General features: G+C 40.6%; 1 protein-coding gene across 28 annotated transcripts in view; it reads left to right on the forward strand.

Annotated features, from left to right (window-relative positions):
- Window positions 1-23,181, forward strand: part of ZBTB20 (zinc finger and BTB domain containing 20) — a 516,306-nt gene that overhangs the window by 430,688 nt on the left and 62,437 nt on the right. The window lies entirely within an intron of this gene.

Raw genomic sequence — 23,181 nt, forward strand, 5'->3', positions numbered from 1 at the left:
CTCTGTGCAGGCACAAATTCAATTAGGAAACCTGTGATTTCTCCTGAGCCTTACCAGTCTGACAGCTTGGGAGAAGGAAGTGAGGAGAATTCAGAGAGTCACTGGGCTAACAGTGATCGGCAGCCACACTCAAAATGTCTGTTCGATCAAGGAGGGTGTACCGGGCACTGAGGTCTCACTTCACTCTACAAACTGTGGCATCTTGGCACTTGCAGGCACCATGCTCATTGTCAATCAATCTCTGACAGCCAGCGCTGCCTCCGCAAGCACTTCATTCCCTCTCCTGCCTTTTCTGGAGTGGTAGGAACTGGAGATGATAGGAAATCAGAGTTAACAAAAGGTGAGGGTGTGAGACAGAGAGAGTTTATCATAATAAATGCAAGGTAAAGGTAAACACACGACTTACAGCCCAGGTACTGTGGTGGCATGGGACATTGACAGTGCGGGGAGAGGTAAGTAGGAACAGCAGGTAAAAGATGTGTATTAGAAGGTATTACAAAATACGTATCTGAAAGCAGACAAGAAGTGGCAGGCTAAGGGAATGACTAGAACTGAGTAAAGAGAGACCAAAACAAGCAGATAAAGGGACAGGCAGAAAGAAAAGCGTGGAAAAGGGAGGAACACAATGGAACGGGGTAGGTATAATTTACGCTGCATCCTTTCATGAGACTCTCTACCCAAAAGAGGTGGATAGGATCTTTGAAAGCTTCAAAAGAGATTAAACACACAATTTAGATTGAAATAAAATGAGAGTTGTGAGTGTAACACACTGAGCTGGTCTTAAAAATTCTCCTCTGTATTCATAGCAGCATACAGTAACATTAGCATGAGCTGCATGACTTAAAGCCCTACAAATCAAAGTTAGCATAGGCCCCAAACACTTCATTAAACACTAATGCATGTACTATACAATGTCAGTGTGTATCAAGAGTTGGGTATTTGTTCTCAAAAGCATGTATGTGTATATGTATGTGTTCCCTACATGCTATAGATAACTTTACATAGATGAAGCTGCCTCAAATTGCCCATTGTAAGATTTTTGAATCAGTTGCCGATTACTTCATGCTGTGGAAACTGTTCTGAACACATACATGCTGCATTCCTGTCTTGAATTTCACCACAGATTTGCTTTCAAAGTTGCATCTCTGCCATTCATGGAGCCATAAAACAGAAGTACTAATGCCTTCCCTGAAGAAACTGTGATACAAAAGTCTTTTTTGGGGGGAAGCAGGGGGCTGGATGTGAGTGAACAGGCCCATAACTTCCACGAGTGAAATTCTTAGAAGTGGCAAATGGAGCCAGCTCAGCTCCCACTTTGCAGAAAGGTTCATTAGAGCTGAAAAGTAGAGTCCAATCAGAGGCTTCTCTAGAGCCCCCTAACCTACCAACAGGAATAGGAAAATCTTTAAAGTGACAGCAGAGTTTTGCTCAGTGTATTGCACATGGCAAGTACCATAACCATGTAACAATGCTGAATTTCTGCTGCTTTGCCTCTTGTGTATGAATCCCATGCCAGGTGGGTCATTTGAGGCTTTAGGTAGTGAGATATTTCCCTTTAAGTTTACACAGATATCAATAATTACATATGGCAGTAAGCAGTGAAGGATGTGGGGTTTTTTAATGTCCTAAAGACTGCAGTGGACCCTCAGGCTGAATCCTCTTGCTCCAAGTTTCAAAGGACAACGAAATGCAATGACAATTATATTCCTCTGAAATAGAAGGTTTATTGTGTACAGCCAGGGCGGATGCTCACTTCACTGTAACTGAGCTGCTAAAACAAAAGCTGTGTTTACCTGCTGCTGCCCAGTAGATTTGAAGTCTAACAGATCTGTTAGCTGCAATGCGAGAGTAGCCATGTGCATGCTTTAGGTTTAATGGCTCACCTCATGATGGGCCCTGAAATACTGCTCTGGGAGGTGAAGAGAAGGTGAAAATACACTCTGCTCAGTCAAAAAAAACCATCTCTGGACCATGAAATACACTTTGGATGGGAAAAGGTGCATCAGAAGAGTGTCAAAAGGAGAATTACAACAAGGGTCAATAAAGAACCGTGGACAAAATCTGCCAGATTTAACAGAACATTAATTCAACATACTAGGCTTTAAAACCAAGCTTTTCTTTAACTGATTTTGTGGGAATGTTAGTGAAGAAAGTAAATTGGAGCCCAGCTGATGAGTTCGGGCATCTGTGATGTGATTAATTTTTGTAAATGTAAAAGGACTGCTCAGTAAAAGCTAACCTGTTACGTTCTGCTTTAAAATAGCCCTTTTATGAACCAGTTGCTTTTCTAATATATAGCACATGGGTTTCCATTAGCATCATCAAGATGACTTCATGCATATCCTGGGGCAAGTTTTGGCCCCACATGCTCTGTAATTAAATTCTAGTGGCTCACAGGCAAGCTTGTGTTTTGGATAACTTACTAAGGCTGTTACCATTTAAATAGCCACAACTGGGGCCTTAATGTTAATGCCCCATTAATCCCTCCACTCTGGGAGTCAGGTTTTCCTGCTTTAACATCTGTTGCACCAGCAGTAGGTGCACCTTTGCCGACAGTATACAGAAGGTCAGATGCACAGGGGAGGGTGTGCAGATCTCTACTAAAGGGACTGTTCTAGCAGGACCGCAGTTTGCGTTGGGTGGAGCCATGCTCATTGCTTCTGCCTGGAAAAGCATCTTTGTGTATCATAGCCAGCCAGGCCTGATAATGGCTAAAGAGTTTCTTGAAACATCCCAGCCTCCCATTTGGATCCACCAGCATCTCTTACTTTAGCAGGAGCTGAATCAGACATAAATTAGAGATTAGGTATTCTAGTACCTAATGCTTTATGAGACAAAAAAAAAATCCTAATGCACCCCTTGGATGTTAAGGTACCTGTATTTGGAAATTAAGACCTACTTGCATTTGACTGGCTTTTGTTGCTCTGGTCTCAGAAATCTTAGAAGACTTAGCAGAGATGTAGATGCTTTCTGAATATAGAAGCATGGTGGTGTTTACATCAGTATTTGGTGGGGAATTGTAACAAGATCTTTCTCATTGTGGATCTTACTATGATTATCTCAGAGGGGGAGCAGTATACATATACATAGCAAGTTCTTGCTTGCATAGGGTTTTTTCCACCATGGAATTTAATATATTAGCACTCTCTGGATGACAACAACTTCCAGGTCATTCTCAGGCATAAACAAGGAGATGCTTTTGGACCTTTAAGGGGCTTTATGGGGTTTGGTCTCTTTCTTAACAGCTGAATTAGCTTGATCAGCTCAGCCATTGATTCTCTTGCAAGCCTTGCCTCACTGGTTACCACATTCATGTATCCTTCCACAGAGGAAGTCAAAGATCGTTCTGTTTTGAGGGTGAGCCCTATCTATTTTCCCAGGCTTTGGGGAAAAGCGAGAATGGGAGAGTCAGCCAAGTGGGAGGCTATGTAAAGTGAGGAAAGGAGGGCCAAGCTTCTTTCTGTGAGCTGAGAGACCTTTTTTAATGTTGGTATGAGGCAAAGTCAGGCTTTTTTTGTCTGTCATTTTAAACATCAATTTACATACACACATCAAACTTTGAGGTTGGTGCATTTTATAAATCTTAGCAAATTTTCCAAATCCCTTTATGCTTAAAGAGAGTCATCATAAGTATTGTCAAAATGATAAAAATCACACCATTTTAGGCAGTTTGAGTCACTAGTGACTGCAATGCCCTGCTTGGTGTTTAGAAAAGCTGTTGGCTGTCAGTCACATCAGCAGTATCCGTAGGGTTAGGAGTGCTGGTTTGGACAGGCTGAAGGTAATTAAAACATCCTATCTATAAGGACTTACAGCATTAACTTTAAAATTAGCTTGCACTTGGGGGAGTGAGCAGCATTGTATTTCCTCCTCATATGTAAACATTATCCTAGCCAGCATGGCTATCAGAAACATTCTGTACGTCAGCTCCATGGAAGGTCCTCTGTGACATACATGGGGTTTTAGGATACAAGGCCTGTAGAAGCTGAGGTAAGCAATGAAATATTACACAGATCTTGTAAGTGTAGAAGTCAGGTTATCACTGTGCATCAGCTGGATAATAAACACACAGCCTCCACTCACCTTTGTCACAGGACTCCACAGCACCAGGCAGACACATGGTGGGCTTGTCTTCTGTCAGGCTGAGCAGGGATTCCTTTCTGTTCTTTTAAAAGAAGCTGTATTTGGCTCTGCAGATGGACAGGTACATACCATTAGTTAGCGGGGAACTGCAGAAAGCTAATGAGGTGCACAGGCGGTGCCGATACACGCGGGCTTCAGGGACCAAACCAGTTGAACAAATTTCCCTCTTTGGCTGCTCAGATTTGCCAACACATTGCACAACTCCCTCGCTTGTGCCAGCGCAGCTGTTTGGTGAGTTGGGCTGTGAATGTAGACAACCAATCTTTCTTTAAATCATGGATTTTTGCAGGGATCGGGGAGTAATTTTTTGCTATGGCCTGGGGAGTAATGAGACTACCTTATCTGATACTGCTTCTGAAATCACTGTTTCATTGGACCTTCAGCCTCGGAGCATGATTTGCAAAGTAATCAGTACTGCATTTATGTTTACCATTTTGTGCAGGAAGCACCGTTGCAGGTACAAACAGCTCCACTTCTCCAAAGATGTATTTTAATGCTGAATTTGAAGTTGTGCTCCTGAAGGTACAGCAAAGGTAAAAGAGTCTTCTAGATGTCAAACTTGACCAATGAGGAAGGTTAGCAGAAGAATAACTCAGAAGCAAAGATGAACTTTGTATAATGTCACCAGAAACCTCCTGAGATGTTTCTCCTTCAGATCATGGAAGGATCCCACAGTCAGCAGAGCTGTGTTCATAAGACTTCAGGCTGAGCTAGCATTGTCAGAGAAGTGGTGCATTGCCAGAGCTACATGGCAGCACCAAATCTGAAGTAGCCCCTCCTATGTAAGGCCACAGGGGAGTTAAACCAGGTAGTGTCTCTGGTCCAAAGAAGGTTGTCTTTTTTCCCCTTGGTTCCAAAAAATATAAAAGGAATAGCAGATGCCACTCAAAGGAATATACCACTAACCTGTTTTTTCTCTTTGATAACGCCACTGCTGTAATGACAGAGTTTGTCCTTCTTGCTGAGAACTGTCAGTAAAAACAAGTTTATTCCTCTGTCTCTACCTTCCCCTTGCTTCTCGCCCATAAGCTCTTTACTTTCCAGTTAAAAAAGCTAAGGATTATTTCCAGTGCAGGCTGAAATCAGTCAGGATCTGGTTTGCTTTATGTAATAACTTTTATGTCTCAGGTTTAGCTGGTGGTTTTCCTGTCTGTACTCCTTGCTGCTGGGGGGGTTAAGGATGGGAAGTGACAGTATTGTTTCATCTCATCATGTCCAGACGTCTGCTCTCCCTCCACTGCCACCCCCTGCATGGCTCTGTGATACTTTTTGTCTGTGTGTGAAGCTTTTTGCAGTGTTTTAATACTCAAGTAAGGGGAGTATTATTTTTTTCTTCTATAAGCTTATATCCATGGTGCAATAGTATAGAAGAGTGCAAAGCTCACTCTGTCATTGACTTTCTTTGGATGCTTTACAGAGACAGACTAGCTCCCTTTTTGCACAATCAGGTTTCTGGATTTGTGATGCAAGCATTTAAACTTTCCATAGACTAGCTGGCCAACTCATGGTTCAGGAGGTCACCTATCCTTTAAAGTAATTTCCCCAACTCCGTTGTCACATCTCATTGTCTGATCCATGCATGCTACTCTCTTTTTATGCAATGGATTGTCCACTCTGTTGTGTGGCTGTTCCTCATTGTACCATCTGATGCTAAAAGAGCCATTTCCTCAACCCACTAGGTTTTACTCCTTGCTGTTTTACTCCCTTCTTCATGTACAACTCTGTCTAATTCACAGGATTATCCCATGAACATGAATTCAGTCTTCTTCTGGTTAATCATCATCTAACCTGCCAAAGTGTGTTTCATGGGTTTCCATATTTTTACAGATGGTTTTTAGGCCAGAAAAACACAGTGTACCTTGGAGTCATCAAACTGGAAAAACAATCAAGACCTGCTCAGCCCATCTCCCCAGGGCCACTGAAGGATGGTGTGTGCATCACATGTCTAGTGTTTTGTCTAGGGCAGTTCTAAATACACAGTCAACCTCTACTTCGTTCCCTAAGGAGACGACTCTTCAGGCTTACTCTATTTGCTCCCTGGAATTTCAGCTGTATGTTACTGGTCTTGATTTCATCCATACAGCTTTTTATTATTAGCTACCCTCTCTTCTTTCCCTTTTTTTTTTCTTTTTCTTTTTTTCTTTTTTTTGGCATTTGCACCTTTCAATTATACGCAGCTTATTTTCATGCCTTTCCCTTCGTCTGCTAGTCATTGGCATGTAACTGGGCTGTGCAGATGTAGCTCTTCATTTCTTTTCTTAATAGCTCAGTCTTTCCACCACCCTGGTCATTTATGTGGCTCTTCTCTGAACTCTCTCCAGTCACTCTGATGAGGAGGTGCCCAGAAACAAATGTCACATTCCAGGTGATTTCACCTCAGAGCAGAGACAGAGAGACTATTGCTGTATCTCACTGTTATGTGATGTGATTACTTAGCTTTTAATGGTGCTGATTTGTCTTGACTTTTCGCTCTGTGTGTGTTCAGTCTAGACTGGCCATCGTCTGTGGCTCTTAAAAGAGCCTCTTTAGCAGCCTCCAGGCCTGTTCCATTGATCTGAATTTATTCATTTTCCTTTCAGGCTCCTTTAGCCCCTTTGCTCCCTCTTTTTCCTAAACTGTAGTTGCCACAGAACTCAGTATAATCCTCTCACGGTACATGTGTTTTGGATAATGCAGTTAACAGTTCAGCTCCACTTGCTTTGGGAACCAGTCCCGTGGGCTGAGATTTTGAGGCTACTTGCTCCAATGTAGTAGCAAATACTGGCACTCACCTTTAGTTATCTAAGTCCATCCAAGGCTTCTTTGGAAATGTTAGGGTAAGTGAATTGTATTGTCCTGTAATGACTCTTCATGAGACTGGATTTTAAAGTAGCATGCACCTGCAGCAAAATGCTCAGTCTGGGCACTTCTCCCCAGTCTTTGGGTGACTTGAACCCGGATGGTTCACCTTTTGATGTTTATCCATCCAACTATATAAGAAGAACCAAAAAGAAATGCCATGTTGAGATTACTTGGAAGTTTTGAAGGTGTTTATATTCCAGTACAAATTTTGCTCTAGCACTTACTGTCAACAGAACTGACATCAGGTTAAAGTAAACAAATAATCTGAGGAGCTTCTTAAAATGCATGAAATGTAAAAGGCAAGACTTCATTTCTCTCCACCAGGTAAACCTATTTTGTCCATCTGGCAATTGGATATTTTGATCACTGTTATGCTTACGATAATTGTTTTCCTCATTCTCATGTTATCATGTTGTTTGTTCCTTAAATATTTACCCCTGGCATGTATATATGCAGACATAAAAAAAAGCTTATACATTTCCATGTGCCCAGAATGCTTTGCATTCGTGCTTACCTCTAGTGTGGAAACCGCTGGGTAGCTGTGCTACTGTGACCTTTGTGCTAATTGCAATGTCATGACCTCTGTGCTAATTGCAGCTTGGTATTGAAAAGACAGAATTGATGTCCTGGTTAGTGAAGCCCATTCAGGATAGGCTAAGAAAAAGATACATACCTTTCCACTGTCTGCTAACTTTGATAGTGCAAGATAAGAAAAATATGCAGAATACAATGGAAGGTGCCATATGCTATAAACAAGCTTGCTATAAATATATTTGCATTGAAATGTATATTGAGTTCTCTCCATCCTATAGATGAACATGGTTGTGGTAGTCCTTTTGAATTGGTAACATATCACTGCTTGGGTTTTTTTGGTAGATCATATTCTTAATCAGTAAGGTAACCCACGTTTGGACAGTTCTATCTCTTGAGTTCTTTCTTTAGGATTAACTCTTACTAGAGATGAGAGCTGCGACAATGATGGATGCTACCAAAACAACACTGATGAACAGATTTGATTCTGCAGGTCTGACTCATGGCAGCTTGGTATCTTCTGTTTGTCATTTACATCGAAGTAAAATGGTTTGGAAAAGTTGTATCAAATCAGAATTGTTTTGTTTTGTTTTTATAATTATCTTAATTTTAGTGTTCTCATTTTGTGTGTCTTTTTCTTTCTTCCTAACCTAGTTTATGGATTTAATCTATCAAGGGCTATTCCACCATATCTATTACTACAATACTCAAAAAGTTTCAGAAAGCCAGGTCCATTTTAAACACAAGCAAAGCAGGCTGATGTCTAGGGTTGTGGGCCGGTGGAACAGAGAAACCTAATGGTTGGTCCCCAAAGTCTTCTAGCAACAGTTGTGGCATCTTGCCTGAACTGCTGCTGACAAGAGGCTGTGCAAGTAGCCAGCCATCCAAGTAGGCTTAACTTCTCATCTCTCTTCCCACCAGGCCAGCAGCATGATGTTATCTCACGGGGAATGGGCACGTGCATACGGTGTTGCAACACTGCAGTCCAGCAGGGTGGGAGGCTGAGCAAGCGCACAGCAAAGCCAGGGCGCCCCGCTACCACTTACTGATTCTTCAGCTATTTGCGGGGGCAACTTCTTTGCCCATTTAGCTGTGAAGCTTTAAGCTTCCTCTGGAAATAAAATCCAAAAAAGGAAGTGATTTGTTCTTTTCCTGTGATTTCCAGGAGATGGTCAAGTTGTGGAATCTCTTTTTCAACAGTTTCCCAAATCTTTTTTGTCTTTCCTTCCATATAATACTTTCTACATAAAGATCTGAAAGTGTTTTCTCAGCACTCATGAATTAAGCTTTATAAAATGCCTGTGAAGTCAATCTGTTATTATCTCGATTGGCCTTACAGAGAAGCTGAAGCACAGAGCACTGAAATATCTTTCTCAAGGCCAAGCATAGATTCCCCAGAAGAGGTGTAAGTAGGACCCAGATTTCCTGATTCCTAGTGCTGTTCTTTAAAATAAATAAAATTCCCTTTTGACTTCTGAAGATGCTCTTTGATGGTGGTGATGGCAGTATAGCAAGCCTTGTTTCATATTTGTAAAACTTTTCTTTTCCTTTTTGATCTCACATCCTTTAAACCTTATTATTATTATTTTTATTGATGCCAGCTCTAATCTATTTCTATTTTTATTTTGGCAGCCATGAGTTTTCCATCAAATTGGTGGTACTGTCGCTTACTAAACTTCTTCACAGTATTAAAATTGATGAGATTGAGTTGAAGCTGCTTTTACTCTTTTTTTTTTAACTTTTTTTTTCCTCTTTTAATAAAGGCAAATCAAACTGAGATGTTCCACATTTACACCTGTACCTTCTTTCACTCGATGTATTCTGATTGATAGCTCTGTTTCTTACTACTCCTTTTCTATTATCACACATATCCATTTGTAGTAAAATACCCAGCTATCTTCACTGCTGCATTTTCATACTCCAGTCAAAAAGCTCATTTCCTCTCAGGCACCAATTGCAAACCCTTTTCTTTTCCATCCTTTCCAGCAGATTTGTGTGGCAGCTCAGTGCTGCTGCAGGGCTAAAACCTTTGCCTCTTTTTCCCTTACTCATGCCATGAAGTCATAGCTGTTTGTGATATCACAGTGGGCTGCTATGGGAAATCTTGCGATATCTGAAGGAGAGGATTCTAACTAGGTTAACAAAGCTGTGGCAGGACTGGAATGATAAAGGTGTTTATCATACCATAAAGCATCTTGGTAATTAGAAATTTAAGCACAGACATTTCCTGTTTTTGAGAGCAAGCTGGAATTTTATCTGCTTTTCTCTCTTATGCTTCATCAAGGAAGTTCACATTTGTAAAGCAAGAAGAATTGAAGCTGCGCTTTGTTTTTCGCACAGTAAGAGGGAAGGGAAAAATGTGCAGGCAGGCTAGGTCTATAACATTGATTTGTAACCAACAAAGGAAATGTCTACTTATGAGACACAAATCAATGTAACCAGACTGTGAAAGTGCAAACAGAGATGTGAGAAAATTATTTGATCGTTAGTCTTCCTTTGGAAAAGACAGAGGGCCAAATTCTGCTCTCGTTTATGAGGATGTAACTTCTACAAAAAACAGATTTACCAGTATAATTACAAACAAAATTTCATACACTGTCCTTCTGATGGCTGGAGGTGTAAGGCATTAGAGTCAGGAAGGGGGCCAGGCAGCAAAGAGAGGCAGAGGAACGATGCTGTAGCAAAGCAGATATGAAATGGGTTCTGCTATTAATGAATTGTAGGTACAGAAAACATATTGATGTTCCTTCCCATGCAGAGGTGACCTGTGTGAACTGTGCACCTGCTTAATTCAGATGAAATCTTAAAACAGTTTTCATTAACCTGAGACTTTGTTGCCACAGGCTGAGATATTTTCCTCGAGATGGACTGGTCTCCTGAGAATAATCTAGTCCTGCAGATTCGAGACCACAGGCTCCATTATCTAGGAAAATCCCATATTAACAACAAAGCCACCATATTTTGAAGAAGAAAATTCAGTGGTCTAAGTCCTTTTGGCCTATGGGAAGTAATAGATGCTGATTTGGAAATGAACCCCTTTATTGTTACAAGGCAAATCTGCTTCTCAGGTGGGTGGGAGTTTGTCTCCCCTGGAGCTGTTTACACCCCCAGATTTACCCTGTAACCAATTGATAGAATTGGTTGCTTCCATGCAAAATCTGTGGGGCCAACAGTTTCTGAAACTGTGGTTTGATGGCACAGTGGATCTGGGTCATAATACCCTATCAAAAACACTGTAGCTATATAACATGAAGCGTTGATCTAGGATAAATTCACATACTGGTTTGAATGTTTTCAGAACAAATAGATTAACTTTATATGGCAGGCTTTATGCCAGATCAGATATCACCTGTCTGCGCCACTCTGACTTCAGGCTAGATTATATATCATCTGTTCTCTTGGAGTGACACAAACTCTTGCTAATTTGATAGTAATGTGATCATGTGCCCATGCCCAAACCAGGTCAGATCTATACTGCTGAGTGATCCCGTGGTAACGGTTGTGGACTGATAGCCTGAGTCTGTTCATTAGTGGGGAAAATCATCTCAACTTCAGCATCAAAAATCCACCAAAGTAGAGGCAAACTACCTTCCTTTACCTACACACTCGGCTTCGCTCTAGGCTTCAGTCCCCCTTCGCCTTCAGCAGTTCCCTGCTTTTGCGTGGGTACTGGGCTCTCCCCATATGTCTCCATTCAATTCCATTAGTGCAGTCACTGGAAGGAGAAAGAGGCCAACACGTACACATACATACACAGTTTTAAAGGCTTGGGACCCATTTGGAGAGGTAGATATTTTTCTTACGGTTAAACTATTCTAATTCCTGTGGATATTGTTTTATTTATGCCACAATATGAGATTAAATCAGGCCATGGCTTCCCAACAGGCAAACAGAGTCTAAACAAATGATATTTTTGAAAGCTTTCGGGATAAGAATAATTTTGAATCTAAAACACGTTTAAGGGACATTAAATAATAACAAAAAGCTTACATTCATTACAAGTTAAACTCCCCTTTACAGAAGGAGATGGAACAAGTTCTGTCATTTCACTTTGTAAACCCCAAAAAGTCCTCTCTCTGATTTTTCTGTCTTCTGAACTGTACTTGGCCTTTCAAGATGGAGGCAAAACTGTCCTTGGCACTTGCCCCCAACCCTCACATGCAGTGAATATTTCCACTTGGGTGCTTTTTGTGTCGTGATATCTTAAAATAAGTGTCTTTCTGTCAGGCATTGCTCTTATATAATACATGTTGTCATCTGGAGTGAAGCACAGTTGTGCATATTTAGCTGGTTTGCTTTGTAATGCGTCATTACAAGTGACCGAAAACATGGTACAGGAAGTTGTTTGTGTGCTTTTTTTCATTGCTTATGCAACTCCCAAGCAGAAAATGTTCTTGAGAGCAGATGGTACAGAACAGTCAATTGCAAGCTCCATTTTCCAGATGCATAGATGTTTCATGTCTACTTGAAGCCAGTTCAGGTGGCTTTGTAAACTTGAGTCCAACTCTTGTTTAACCCTTTACCAGGCCACCAGTGGAAGTGTTTCCTGCAGACGTTTCAGTCCTAATAAAAATAACCTGAATGCAGAAGATCTGTTGTGTTCTCAGATGCTTAGCCGGAATCTGGGACATAGTGTTATGATCAGCAATTAAAATATTAATACTGTTTTTCTAGCAGGAATGTTGCAAGTTCAGCAACTGATGCATGATCTATGGTTTCCATTCATTTCTCTCTTTCAACTTTCTACATAGTACGTTGTAACACTGAGGGGCCAATACCTGAATTTCTTACTGCTTGTCAAGGGGATTACTAGATAGTGAAGGCAAATTAATTTGACTTCCTACAGAAAAGGTAAGAACTTCTTACCCAAGGGCGGTAACACAGTCAGCTCATCATGACTGCATGATACTGATAAACTACAGTTTACAACTCAGCAGGTTTCTTGTTTGATTTGTTTTTTTCACTTGCTTGGGCGTTTGGACTTTTCACAGTAGGCTTATTGCTGCTGAACCATAGGCTTTTATTTGATAACAAATAAAAGTACCAATCCAGTTTTTTCCCTCTTGCACCCACAGAAATCTGTCTGAGATAGTATTATGGACTAACTTAGTCAGAGGGCATCCATGAAAGCCAGTCTGTAGTTGTTGGCCAGACCAGTCAGTGTGTGAGTTCAAACACAATTTAGGTTTAGTTCGTTTCTGACTTTAAGGTGATTTGTGGATCCAGGGACTCATAATAAGTAAGATGCTTGATCCCATAATAACAATATCAAATTGTCAGTTATTGTCCATAGATCCTGAAAAACAGTCAAGTAACAATTCCTCCAAAGATACTGCCTGGTTATATGGTATGCCTTGGTCAGGAGTAGGCATAGAACCAGAGTCTGACATCTGATCCACTCAGCTTTATTGTTTTCAAATACTTCCAACAAACTTTCAAGAAAGATTATGTGAGCTGAGAAAGATAATAGATTTAGAAATAAAGGCTGAAGGAGAACATTAATTGTCATCAGTTAAGTTTTTAACTGTTTATTGCATTCCCACAATGTGAAGAGATGAACCTAAACTGTACTCTGAAAGCTGAACAAATTCAGAAGTCAAATTGACTTTCCAAATCCCTGGCTCCAATCTGTGTCTTAAAATGAGAGAATATAGAAGTTTGGAATAGCTGAAGTCTGGCTTTTATGTTGATAATACCATATAATCCAAGCTTAGAAGCCCAGGTATGCTGATTGATAGTAAGAGAGGTCAGAAGAAACTGATTTCTTTGGAAAACCTTGTGAAACAGTCTAGAACCACTCTGTTTTCGAACAGGCTCCCCAAGGAAGTGGTCACAGCACCAAGCCTGTCGGAGTTCAAGGAGCATCTGGACAACACTCTAAGTCATATGATTTAGTTTTAGGTAGTCCTGTGAGGACCAGGGAGTTGGATTTGATGATCCTTGTGGGTCCCTTCCAAATTGAGATATTCTATGATTCTCTCCCTTTGAAGAGTTTTGTGTTTATTCTTAGCCAGAATCAGGATACTAAAATTGATGGACCCGATAGCCTGTTTCTCTACAGCAAAATTTTGTCCCATTCGGCAAGACGACAAGCAGTTCAATGTCTCACAGAACAGCAGCGACATTATGGGTGATAATTTCTTCTTTGACCTCCTACTGAATGAAAGTTCAGAATTTTTGTGACACCATAGTAATCTTCAGAAACTCCTTCTTTCTGTGGACCACTCACAGGTTACAATAAAATAATATTTTCAATTTATAAAGGAGTTTCATTTGAAGACATCGTTATTGATTTGCAGCATTATCTATTAGCCTTGCAGTAATGAGGGAGTTGCATATTGTCCTTTGCTTTTCCAAGGGGGAAACTGAGGGGTGGAAAAAATAAGGGTTTGTCAGAAGTATGAGAAGTATCAACTTTACTGAAATGTGGGCCTCCTCTAAGAGACAGAAGGAGAGTTCACATCTAGAGTCAAGCTTTCAGGTCAGATCCACCCATGGCCTTTGCCATTCAATGCTCTCTCAAAACCAAGCAATGCTGTCGGGTTTTCTTTTTGCTCCCTCTTGCTGCTTGGGCTGAGAAGCAAATTGCATGCACCGAAGTGGCTTCACAAGGCAGTAAGTGAAAAACGGCATTTTAAAATAATAGTTGCCAGGTCCTGCAGCTCAGAACTGTCATATTGCATGTTAAAAGCTCACTCCTTCCCAGAAGTGAGGTGTAAAAAGTAATATGAATATGTGTGTGTGCGCGTGCATGTGTCTGGGTCTGGGACTCAGACAGATTCCCTACCTGGAAATGGCTTGCTATTATTAGACATGCAGTTACCAGGGGTTATGTAAGACAATTGAAGCTCTGTTTTTTAACAGAGACATGATTCATGCTACTTGTAGTAACAGTAACCACCTCCAAACGAGACAGAAAGCAGACACAGACAAAAGGCTGAAGAAATCAATGCTGGCTGAACATAGCCATCCTTCCTGATACCTTTTGCCTCTCAAACAGCCATCGTGTCATCAGCAGTGGAGGTTAATGCTAATTCCGAAGACTTCTGGAGTTAGCGAGCCGGTGCATCTGTATCAGCGACGTTCGCAGGGAGCGGCTGGGGCTGCAGAAGCTGCGAGGGGGGACAGCACTGGGCACACTTTGCCGTGTTTCCGGCAATGTCTCTGGTGTTCTGCAGGAGGCTGAGGGAGCTGTGAGCAGAACTAGCACTCCTACTCTGTTTTCTCAGTTACTCCTGCTGGGAAAGGCTGGAACCAAAACAACTTTTGGCTCCTCTGCAGTTAACACTTCTGCAGTCATTTTTATAGTAATGTGCAGGGAGAGTCGAGACCTGGAGTAGCTTTGAACTTCTGCCAGCACTCTTCATTAGAGCAAATTGTGAAATCTGATTGAACTAGAATAGCTCTGAGCTCCCCTACAGCTAAGATTCCTGATCCATCTCCTACGGTACTTCTTGCTGGTCATGGCAGGGATCAGAATATCTGGAAGCGCCTTCATAATTTTGTTCATCTGGGCCATTTTCTCATAGCAATTTCTGTCGGGAGATAGCAGGAGTTAGGTAGCTGCCAGATAGTCTACAGTCAAAGATCTAATTTCCTCCTCGCAGAATTTCTTTCCTGATAGGAAAAAGGGTTATGTTCAGAATACCAAAGCGAACACCAGTGGGGTGCTTACTTACAGAGTGTCACTCTCCAGAAATAAAAGGTGGGGAAGTTGCTATTGGGTCGCCTCAAGACACTGCCACTCCCTACCATATCTCCTCTTGAAAGAATGTGGATCTCCTGTAAAATTTAATTTCAACATCATCTAAACCATTCTGCATAGTAACTTCTGCTGTCAAGGAAGAAGATGCTGAAGATTTGGAAATGGTCTTTTTCGCACTCAGGAGACAGCCCTCCTACGTTAGCAGAACTTATCCAACAACAGAGCCAGCTGCCTTCAGTTTCATTCAAGAAAGTTTTGAAATGACCAGAGAAATAGCCTCTATGAGCCACAGAAGAGAGCTGAATACTGAATTACAATAAATCCCAAGAGTTTATAATTTGCTAATACTGGAGTAAGAATAACAACGATTATTGCTATGTTATTTTCCTTAATGCATCATGCTGTATATGCTGTACAGAGTAGAAATCACTTCAGCTACCATTAATGTTAGTAATCATTCTCCATCAGCCACACTGCATACAGTTTCAGGAGAAAAGTGAAAAATAACTTAGAGTGCCTTAAAAATGGCATTGTAGTCATATCCTGACTCTATGCTTTCCTGGCACAGGGTATTTAAAACCCAGATCTCAATAATGCAGCCAGCACTGACATCTCTACATTTCAGGCACACTTAAGAAAAAGCCTGTTTTGATGCAGATGATACATAACTTTAAAAAAGCAAATAATTATCACAAATGTACATCACATCTCAGGACACATTGCTGTCAGTGACTTGACATTTCAAATGATGAGTTTCATAAATGTGCATAACCATCAGATTTGATTGAACAATGTTTTAGAATAATTCACATGCTCATCTAGAACTTTTTTCATTGTGTTTTGGCACTGAAGCATGAAACAGGAAATCTACAGTGGGTTTCTCTTAGCTTGTGAGGAAGCAAACGCTTTGATCAGTTCTACGTACTCCTAGGCTGCAGTCAGTTATTCCTCAATGGATAATGAAACCAAAGCCCAGAGTGACTCTGTTTCTCTGTGGATCCTGTGTGATATTTTATATATAGTTTTTGACATAAATCAAACAAGCTTTCATTTGTACAGTTTGAGGCCAGAGGCAGCAAGCACAGGGGAAGAATGGTACGGGAAAACATGTTCATGGTGCTTTTTACCTAGTCTTTTCACTGTGTGGGTTACTGACTCTTTAATGATTGACTTGCAAGGGAAATCTTCAGACAGGAGACAGTCATCCAAAACAAAAAACAAAAAAATTCAAAATCATCTGAGTGTTTTTCCTGACTGTCAGTAACATCATTGTTTAGCTCAACCTTCGGGCAGTGGTGCTATGAATCTTAAATCTTAAGGAAAAGACTCCTTGTCTCAGACCTTGCCCCTCAGAATGCATGCAAACATGATTTTTAATGTAAATCTTTATCTAGTAAAGGCAGGTAAAAATCGTGGAAGTTTCTTCCTCTCCTTTTAAAACAAATCAGATAATAAAAGTTCAGTGAGAGGGAAGAATTCCATCAAGATGCTAACGTGTTTTTTGGGGGGAGGAGGATGGTGTTCAATTTTTCTGTTTTTCTAGATAACCTGGCTCTTGGTGCTCAAGAAAACCAGATATGTGAATGAAGGTTTCATTTCCTAGTTTACCTTGAGGAGAGTGATTCTGTGACAAATGGATCAAATCCACTGAAATGTATAGCTGGTGGTATTTCATTGTCCTACATGGAATCATACTTTAAATGAATGTAAACAGTATCTCATAGTTTCTGCAAGCAACAAGCCACAAAAAGCCCCAGGTTTTTGTGAGTTGTTAGTTACCATTTTGTATCATCTTCCATGCTCATGACACTGTACTTCAGACTTGTTGTTGAGATCAGCTTTCAGCATGAGAACTACAAATTTGGTGGCCAGACATTGATGTATCAAGTGCTATACCATTGTGGCCAGGAGGGAGGGACATCTGGCAGAACCTGTGCCAATAGTGTAGATCTTCATTAAATTGTGTTATGTGTTGAGATTATACAGTCCCTGCACCTAGATGAAAATATGTTACCAGTTTGCAAACCTGGTTGCTGAAACATGGAGATCTGTTCTTTGAGGACATCCAGTACTTTCTTCAATTCACTAACATCTGTGGACTAAGGGTTTCAGGGTTTATGCCAAAGTACTGCAAGGACAGCATTCAATGAAACCGAAGCAATGTGTAGGGGAGAAGAAAAAAACTCAGCTCATTCTCTTCGTATGCTTTCATTGTTTTTGTTCTTCCTGAAAAATAATGTCCTTTCAGATTTCATTTGACATCTCCATGATGTTGAACAGATTCGGAGAAATCACCAATATTTTGACAGGGTTCCTTGGCAATGAAATGTTCATGAAGCTCATCTGTCATGAGCTAATCTGGCTCATCTAGCCAAAGCAGTAGCTTAGGCGGATATATTACTGTAACAATTTAATTTCTACACATTTTCTTCGTCTCTGGTGATTGCAGTGATGGCAACTCATATTTCAGTTGCAGAAACATTGGTAGTAATTGCGGCACAACTATACCTTTGATTCTGAGAACCTTGCTTAAGGTAGCAAGGCAGTGTCATGTTGTCCAAGTGCCGCCTTCTTGGTAACAAGGCAATACTCTGATTGCGCTGGCCGTCTTCAGTGTTCATGGCTTCAAAACCTTAACCTCTTTCTTTGTTCCCCTCCCATGAACCTTTTGAGTTTCATACCATAATGCTGATGCCTTGTAACCTACAGCATCAGCACATGAATGCCTGAGGCTGTTTATACTCTCAAACTGCTTCTATTAATACTAAGTATCTCTAGAAAACTAGCACTCAAAACTCAGTAACGCCAGCAGTATACAAGCACTACCCACAAATCAGTCTGTTCCCTGGGAAGCTTATGTAGGTGCAGTTCCACTGAGCACAGAAGATTTACCCCGTATTTGACACCTGCATCATTAAAATCATGACTTTATGTATTTGCCTCAGTCATTTCCTACTTCAATTAATTGCTTTGAAAAGTATGTGGTTTCATTCAACATTCAGATACGATTATGAAGGCTCCATAGTAGGAATGGAGAGAATCCTGTGTTGTTATACCCAGCAATATTTTGCCAGAATAAGATAATTTTTAAATGATAGTGTATATAACTACACATACATACATATATATATGGTTACTAGGTATGTGTGTATCTATCTATCTAGATGTACAATACTGTTTCTTCTCTTTACCACTTGTGAAAAGATGGCGTGACATGCTGTCAGGGTTCAGTCTGGCATCACAGATTTTTGTATTCATTTGAATGTCTGGCTGAATGTTACATTAGGGCTTTTGGTGATCTGCTTCTGCTCTGATTAAGCCTACCAACTACTGGCACTAAGTTGCATCTTCCAAGTACCAGTTAACTTCACCATTTCCAATCAGGTGTTTAAAGTCTGAACAGATGCCTTAACGTTGCCTAATATTGCTTTACCCTGCTCTGCCTGCAGCGAGGTGCAGCCAAGAGAGCAGCCTACGCTCTGCTTGGGCACCGTTTAACCTGTTTCTCTGCAAGTGTGGGGTTTATACACCCAACACACTAAGCACGATGAGATCTTAATTAATGAAAAATAGGCCGCACTCTGTATCTTAAATGAGAGAAAACTTTTCCAAAAGTTCAGGGTTGAGGCCCTGTACCACTGCCCAGGGCAGGAGGGGCCATTTGGCATGGGGAGTGGAAAAGAAAATCAGTAGGAGAAGAGTTATCCTTTTGGACCGTAGCTCTTAGGTATGGTTAGCTGTTGCATTGAGAACAGTGCTTGCAAATAGAAAGAAGTATCAGAAGAATGAACAGAAGAAAGTAAGACCTAGAAAATACCTATTCCAAGTGCCAAATTCAAACTTAAGAAAATAATTGCGGCTTAAGGGAAGTGAAATTCTATAGTATCTGATAAAAGGCAGTGAACGAAGGGAAAAAGAAACAGATACAGACAAGTAATAGAGCATTTGTGAGACAAAAAGTGGGAACATGATGTAGACTTTACTACAAACTACAGTGCTATTCCAGATTTCAGTAAGTACCCTTGGGACTTAAGGGAGAGATTTTTTTCTCTAGTACTTTTGCAAAGATGTCCTTGTGGGAAATTGGCCTTTACTAGGCTAGAGCAGTCCAGCGTCTTTAAGCAGTCTTTGTGCAAATGTCTAATCCATTAACAAATTAATTTCTGAATTTCAGGCCCAATTACTGATAGTGGACATATAGTGTTCCCAGCAGAATACAGAAATGAGCAGTTTCCTCTCCTAGATGTAGTCCTGACTATTGTGAAAAATTCATGCTATGGCCTTCTGATAGTGTGTCCTGTGCTGCTAAGTTGTTATGTTTTCTATGGCACAACTTCTGGCCTCTGTTGGAAAGGTGTTTTTTATAACACAGCCTATCTTGATCTCTGTTTAAGACACTGTGACTGGATATCTACCTATAGGTAGCCAACAGCCTAACCTCGTTCATGTGACATAAATGCTGTGGTCTGCCCTAGTCAGAGGATGTACCTTCTTCCGAAAAAGAAACAGTAAAATACATCTGGAATCATCCACTTCATGGAGCAAGTTGACTCTTGAATCGTGTTTGTTGATGGCTAACGCTGCTGTTCTCATCTTCTCCTTCTTGTTGCTGCTTTAAGAATCTCACCCAAAATACTCCTGGAGAGAAGAAGTGACCAAAAAAGAATTGCATTTAGCCTAGACAGCTCAATCTGAAAATATATCATGATTGTGAAAGCATCAATTAAAACTGACCCCACCTTACTCAAGAGACCTGTACAGTATGTGGATTAAGATCAGACATGGTAACTTCTGTGGCACAAGCAAGTTCTTATTTTCCATTGCCTCATGATAGACAGCACTGTGCCAGCACAGCAAATAAGAATAATCAGAAATAAGCTCACAAGAAGCTCATCTTTTAATTTTTTCATTACTAGGGATCACACAAAAGACAGAAGCAAGCAGACTTCTGAAGATATCAGGGAAAAGAGTATTGAGGGGATAAAATAAATAGCACTTACCAAAAAAAATGGAGTCCCCTTGATCAGGACTCACTGAGAGAAAATAACAGAAGGCTGTGGTACCAGGTCTCAAGCAAAGAGAAAGAGTTATTCTGCTGATTGTCTCTTGCCAGTCAGACATATGAGTGCCCCTAACAAACAGGGAATTCTGCAGGTGTTTGATGGTGTTTCTGAGCAGAAAGAAGTACAGCCAGGGGGAGAGAGAGAAATGTCCTGCAGGGAACCAACCTAGAAAAAGCTAGTTTCAGGACCAAGCACCAGCAGGAAATTGGTGTTTATAATATTTAAGTCATTTGTAAAAGAAATATTGTGATGGTGTGTTGTGTAAAGAGCAGAGTCAGGCCAATGCTTGCTTATGTGTGTTTTAAGTAGCATGATATGACAGATCACATCAGATCAATGGTGCTGATTAATGAACAGCTCTGGAAAGGTAGCTAACAAGAGATGAAAGGGTCAAGACACAAATTTCAGGAGGGAGGAGAAGGAGGATCAGTGCCTTAGAATATGGAGTTATGGTCCAGGAGCCCATTAATCATCAGCATTATTATGTAAAGTACCACATTTTCTCCTGACTTTATGCCCACTGCAACTCCACCGAAGCCAGTATAGAATTGACCTAAAATGTACATCTTAAATCACAATCTGTAGTACATCACTGCTATCATAAAACAGACCTTCTTTAATAAAAACAGTAATACGATTAATGTTTCTTATTCCCTCTAAATTACCAGATACAGCTTGGAAAGAGCAAGGTGGAATAAAAGTGAGCTTACATAAAATGCCCAAGTTACTATCATTAGTGGAAATATTTAAGTAATAAGAGTCTGCATTTTTGGAATGCATTCATGCAGAAAACTTATCCTCCAAAATCTTAATTAAGATCACAGTACCTCATGGAGCAGAAATGTTAATGCTTTCTTTTCTGGATAGAGGGGCCCAGGTAGAGAGGGGAGAAGTGACTTAACCCAATGACACACATCTCATTCCTCTGTTGTCCTGCTTGTGTCTGGTTTTGCCTGATCTTCTCATGGTCAAAAATCCTTTTCCTCTATTTTTTCCCTAGATAGATTAAGACTTTTATACAAATTTGGGAGTGTTTCCTTCTCTGTTGTGCTCCCCATGTCTTCTGAATCACCATCAGCTTTGTTGATTTTATGTACTTAAAATGTACCTACCAACTACTGATGATCTCAGTGCTTTATGCGCGCCACACTGGAGGAAAAGAGATGTATCTTCCCAGGCTATAGCAAAAATGATGGAGAAAAATGAAGATATTTTAAGTGTTGCCTTTTACGGAGATTTTAGTGCCCAGATTTTGCAGAAGACTTTGAACAGCCCATCTCTTAACAACTTGTCTGCCTGACCCTTGATGTGAAGCCAGATTGAGTGCTAGGCAGTGCTACATTAGAGAGCCACTTGGATTGGGATCCCAGAGATTGGAAAAGCAATAATGACACAAAAAGAGAGGTGACAAAATATGCAGGATTAGTACATGCAGTTCTTAGGCTTCTCTTGTGTGAAATTAGGAGAGAAGTGAGCAGGAGTTCTGTCGAAGACTAAAGACCTGATCCTGTGATTTTTCTGCTTCTAGTACAAGTTAAAAATGCATGTTAACTGAAGTACTGGGCACTTTTTAAGGCACACAGGATTTATGCCTTAAAAAGGTGAGCAATAGCCAGATAAAAGACAGATTGATGTGTGCAAAGTGGATATAAGAAGCAAGGTCAGCATTAACAGAACAGGTGGGGCGTAAATGGAAGGGGGAAGGAGAGCTTGAAAGTAAGCCATGCTGAGTGTTAGCAAGGACTTAAATCTACAGAATCCTTGGGTGTTATTGCACCTTTGAAATTCAACCCTTGGTAGTGGTCAAAGGTGTCACTGTTTTATGTAATTCTTTTGAGCAGATCTGATGCTAGCATATCGTTCTTCTCACAAGCCCTGGTGAAACTCAGAGGTTCAGGCTGAGTTGAGGATTATTTTTTCATGTTTAAATTTACTCAATCTGCAATCCAAAGCAGACTTCAAAAGCAGAGAACCCACAAAAACTGGAATCAAAGAAAATGTTTGCTTGAGCCCCTGTGAAGTGAAGCGGCCAGGTTTCACGTAGCCTGTTGAAATCAATATGTAGCGTATATCCCAGTCACCAATAACCATCATCATTACAAAATGTATAAATTGAACATAAAGCAATGTATATTTTGTGAAGTACATTATTACAGTGTCATCTAAAATCCTTCATTGTGTCTACTGCACAAACAGTGGGGTTTTTTTACTGTGTTGCATTTACAGACATAAATTCCAACTTGCACAGTGACATTAACTACCTGTGAAATAACAATTACATCTCTTATCATTTTTTGTTCACCTTCTTGATTTCTTTGATAAAGCAAATATTTGCTTTTCTTGTCTGGTCAGAGTAGGCAAAATCATTTATTCATGGAAATAGCACCATTGGCTTCACTGTGGGTAGGACTGATTATGCTGATGTCCCAGGAGTTCTTTGCATAAGTGAAGTGAGCAGGATTTAATTCTGTCCCTGGATGTTAATTTCAGACATACTTCCAACATCCACAGTAAACCACCCAAAGATCATAAGAAGTTAGCGAAGGAGGAGTTCTGTTAGTCTAGAGAGGGATTCAAGTCCCCCAAAAATGTAAATACTCCCAAAAACTTAGGTCTGGGTGGTGAAATCACCCTCTAATAAATACTGGAGCTGAGGTTTTTTCTTTGGATCCCTTTCTGTATTAGTCCATTGAGTCCAAGTCCCTCTTGAGCTCAGGAGACTTCTGACATAAAACTGCTGCCAAGCTGAATCTTTCCTGAAAGGCCGACAATAAGTTAGTTCACTGGTCTCACCACAGTAGACCTGGTGGCTGATGGGAGGTAAGTGGGGTTTCTGCTTTGTGAGATGAGCCATCATTTTTGAGATGTAAAGACAGCAGAAGAAGCAAAGGAGGATTT

Source organism: Balearica regulorum, chromosome 1, assembly GCF_011004875.1.
Source record: "Balearica regulorum gibbericeps isolate bBalReg1 chromosome 1, bBalReg1.pri, whole genome shotgun sequence".
Classification (NCBI taxonomy): Eukaryota; Metazoa; Chordata; class Aves; order Gruiformes; family Gruidae; genus Balearica; species Balearica regulorum.